General features: G+C 26.7%; 1 long non-coding RNA gene across 1 annotated transcript; it reads right to left on the bottom strand.

Annotated features, from left to right (window-relative positions):
• Nucleotides 1–3,030: 3,030 nt before the first annotated feature.
• Nucleotides 3,031–4,396, bottom strand: LOC128648317 (uncharacterized). The gene is made up of 3 exons (XR_008400573.1): nt 4,314–4,396; nt 3,306–3,395; nt 3,031–3,135 (listed from the first exon to the last, which is right to left on the bottom strand). It is a non-coding gene; the product is annotated as an uncharacterized LOC128648317 (long non-coding RNA).
• Between the last annotated feature and the right edge of the window lie 407 nt (nt 4,397–4,803).

The following is a 4,803-nucleotide window of genomic DNA, read 5'->3' as shown; positions in this document are numbered from 1 at the left end:
GAGAGAGAGAGAGAGAGAGAGAAAGAGAGAGAGAGAGATAACATTTTATAAACATTTAATTTTAAATAAATACAAATAGATTAAGAGATATATGTTTGAATATTGTTATTCATTTCACATATATGTATATATATATTGTTATTCATTTGAGATATATGTTTTAAATAAATCAATTCAATATGTAGTCATAAAATAAATTAAATGTATAGTGAATTATTAAGTTATATAAAAAAAGAATTATAAGCTCAGAGTATGATATCTCAATTGTTTAAATAAATTAAATTACTTTTTCATAATACAATGGTATGCAAAAGTATTGAGATTGTTAACTGTAGAAAATGATTTATATATTTAAAAATTAATAATTTTAATAAACTATATATATCATAGAGAATTAAAAATTAAACACTTAATTAGTATTATATTAATAAAACGAAAATATTCAAGATTATTACAATATATAAAAATTATTACATAAATTCAGAATAAAACTTTAAATGATTTTAATTTACTTTTTATAAACAAATTATTTTCACACATATCAATTTTTGGAAAATACAGAACTGAAATTTTTTTAGAATAACATATAAACAGAAATTTAAAAGATAACATTTTGAATAACTAATCCAAAATCATCTCGGTTGCCGGCCCATCATCTTCAGAGTAATGGAACCCAACATAAATATTATCAGGAGCTGGGAAACGTTGACAAATACTAGTGACTACACACGATGGTATAGGTTTACGATTTTTGGGCCCCATTTCACCATTTATCCATGTTTAGAACGCTCTATAGGAAAGTTTACGATAGGCTCTATTTCATAAAAATTAAATAAAAAAATAAGTGTTATTAACAAAATATATATATATATATATATATGTAAATTTCAAATTCAGTTTGTTATGCTTCAAAAATAATTTCAATTTGGTTACAAAGTTGATATATATTTATGGTATCTACATCAATCTTCAGATTTTTAAATATATTTAAAAATTTGACGAATGATAAAAAATGTCAACACAATCTATTTAGAACAATGTTAGACTTTAATTAAAGGGACAATCTAGTATAAATTAAAATTTTATTTTTAAAATAGGACTTTTAATATTAAGTAACATCCAATTTACTTTTATCATCAAATTTGCTTTTTTTCTTAGGTATTCTTATTGTCACCTAAACTAAGGTAGGCTCATATGCTTATTTATAAGCCTTTTAGGGATGCCTCTTATCACATGATTTTTACATCTCTTTTACACACAAAGAGATAGAAAGTAAACGCGGGCCATATAGATAAAACTGTGTTCAGGCACAAGGGAATATTTAAGATCTAGAACAAAGCAAGTATACATTTAAAGGGACAATGTACCCAAATTTTTTCTTTTGTGATTCAGATAGAGCATGCAATTTTAATCAACTTTCTAATGTACTCCCATTATCAAATTCTCTTCATTCTCTAAATATGTTTATTTGAAAAGCAAGAATTTAAGTTTAGATGCCGGCCCATTTTTGGGGAACAACCTGGGTTGTCCTTTCTGATTGGACAGCACCAATAAACAAATGCTGTCCATGGTCCTGAACCACAAATTTTCTGGCTCCTTAGCTTAGATACCTTCTTTTTCAAATAAAGATATCAAGAGAATGAAGAAATATTGATAACAGAAAATTAGAAAGTTGCTTAAAATTGCGTGCTCTATCCGAATCATGAAAGAAAAAATTTGGGTACAGTATCCCTTTAAGAAAAGAGTTAATAAAAATGTGTAGTCATGTGATAAGGGGGCTGGAAGTAGTTTCCTAGATACAAGGTAATCACAGATTTTGAAAGTGTATTAAAGGGACAGTCTAGTCAAAAATAAACTTTCAGGATTCAGATAGAGAATGTTAATTTAAACAATTTTCCAATTTACTTTTATCACCAATTTGAATTTGTTCTCTTGGTATTGTTATTTGAAAGCGAATACTCTGAGGTTTATATGTTAATTTCATAGACCTTGAAGGGTGACTCTTTTCAGAATGCATTTTAAAAGTTTTTGAACCACTAAAGGATGTTAGTTCATGTGTGTCATATAGATAACATTGAACTTGTGCATGTTGAGTTCCCTAGGAGCAAGCACTTACTGCATAAAATAAAAGTCTGTCTAAATAACTGAAATAAGGGGCCAGTTTGCAGAGGCTTACATACAAATTAATCACAGAGGTAAAAACTATATTAATATAACTGTGCTGGTTGTGCAAAACTAGGGAATGTGTAATAAAGGGATTATCTATCTTTTGAAACAATAACAATTCTGGTGTAGACTGCACCTTTAATATAACAGTGTTTGTTATGCAAAAATGGAGAATGGTTAATAAACCCATTATCTATATTTTGAATATATATAAATTAAAAATGTAGACTGTCCCTATTAAAAAAATTAAAATTTTAAGACATAGTGTTATAAACATAAATTTATTATTTTGTCATCCACAGCAGCTTAACACACCCTTATATCCTATAATCAAACATAAGACATGAGTAATCATGAAAAATACAATCACACATTAGGCTAATGACATGACGACACTGAGTGTGAATTTTTTAATTTAAATAAATATTAATTGTCATTACTCATGTTTGAAAATATGATATACTGGTGTTTGAAGATTCATTGTTTAAATAGTGTAATCCATGACTTTAATAATGTTTACTTCGCAAAAAAATGTATATATAATTAACAATATAATAAAAAAAAATACCTTTGCGTAATTACTTCTCTTGATTGAGTACGCATTGGTCTGAGACTTCCAATTATTTGTGCTACACGGTTTAGGAAACCCTGATCAATTTCCTGTATGTGGTTTTGCGCCTCGCAAATACATGATTTACCATCAAGTATGTGATAAAGAATCTCTTCCTTTTCCCTACAACAAATACTTTCAATTATGGAAGGCATAAGTTGGCAATTCCCACAAAGACACCATTCTAAATTTTCAAGATGAATAGAATTATCATCTATTGAAAAATTTTGACTTTATGAATCTTCAGCAGTTGAGTCCCTTTCTAATTCTTCAACAGGTCTTCTAGGATCTTATTGATGACTTTGGGAAACATCTATTTGTTGTATCTCGGCGTTACATTCACTAATTAGATTTTGCATCTGAAATATATTAAAAAATATTAAAGAATTTTAAATTAAAAAAAAAAAAAAAAAAAAAAAAAAAAATATATATATATATATATATATACACAAATATATAAATATATATATATATAAATATATAAGAGAACAATGTATATAAATTTTATATTTTATAAAAAACAAATTACCATGTCTTGCACCTCTTGTTGACTCAGTTCTAGAAGAGTTCTTCCAGTAAAGTTTCCATAGGTTGATGCCATTTTTTATTGAAAATCTTACTAAAAAAAATATATATATATATTTATAATCAATTAAAAATTAACATTATTAGTATATTAAATACAAATTGTTAAAAAAAAGAAAAAAACATTTAAAAAAAATTAAAATATATAGAAAAAAAACAAGATATATTACAAATTTTCTAAATAGATATATTTAATAGAGTTAATAATGTTTATAAATGTTATTAACAGTTTATATTTTAAAATGGCTCTCAAACATCTATTTTGATATCTATCTACCCCTCTCTTTTTATCTCTATTCAACTCTTTTGCTCTCTATGCCCATCTCTTTTGATCTGTCTACAACTCTATTTTGATCTCTCTACACCTCTTTTGCTGTCTCTATCCCTATACTTTTCTCTCAGTTTCTACACTCATTTTTGCTCTATTTTTAAACACTATATTTTGATCTATGTTTCTCAACTATTTTTGTATCTCTCTTTAAAAAATGATTTGATCTCTCTTTCTCAAATCTCTTTTGCTCTCTTTCTCAACTCTATTTTTATATATATTCCTACAATATATTTTAATATATGTCTCTACCACATCTGTTTTACTATATCTCTGAGCATCTTTTTTTCTCTTTCTCTCCCCCTCTCTTTCTAACAATATACAATTCTTTAACTTTCTCTATACCGATATTTTGCTCACTCTTTCTACCATCTATTTTGCTCCCTCTTTCTAGACTCTCTGTAAAGATTATATTTTGCAACAATTTGCAACATTATCTTGTACTCTATTTGTCTATCAAATATCTTTTAATTTCTCTCTAAAACCTAAAATTTGATTTCTCAAAACCTCTCTTGTGATCTCTCTCCACATCTTTTGCTGTCTATATACCTAAAATTTGATATTTCTTTCACAACAATCTTTTGCTATTTTTTTATCCAGGCTATTTTGATCTCTGTTTCTCACCTCAATTTCGATGTCTGTTTCTTCACTCTTTTGCTCTCCAAATTGATTTTGCTGTAGCTTTTCCACCGTTATTTTTCTCTCTATTCATAAAATATATTTAAAGGTACACTCAGGTTAAATTAAATTTTTATGATTCCGATACATCATGTAATTTTAAACAACTTTCAAATTTACTTCAATTTAAAAAAATGTGCACAATCGTTCATATTGAAAAATTTGGAGTCAACATATGCTACTGAGCATGTTCAAGAATTCATAGACTATACGTATATGCATTTGTGATTGGCTGATTGCTATCTCATGGTACAAGGGTAGTAGAAATATAAATAACTTCGAAAATAGTTATATAAAAAAATCTAATACTCACTTGAAGTTCAGACTATGTGCCATTGCATTGTCTTGTTATCTTGCATTTGTGGATTATGAGAATGTAATGTTTTGAATGTTAATTTAAAGGTACACAAAGGTTAAATTAAATTTTAATCATTCA

The sequence above is a fragment of the Bombina bombina genome, chromosome 2 (genome assembly GCF_027579735.1).
Source record: "Bombina bombina isolate aBomBom1 chromosome 2, aBomBom1.pri, whole genome shotgun sequence".
NCBI classification, from domain to species: Eukaryota; Metazoa; Chordata; class Amphibia; order Anura; family Bombinatoridae; genus Bombina; species Bombina bombina.
Note: the sequence above shows the minus strand (reverse complement) of the source record. Positions and strands in the feature narration are given on the sequence as shown.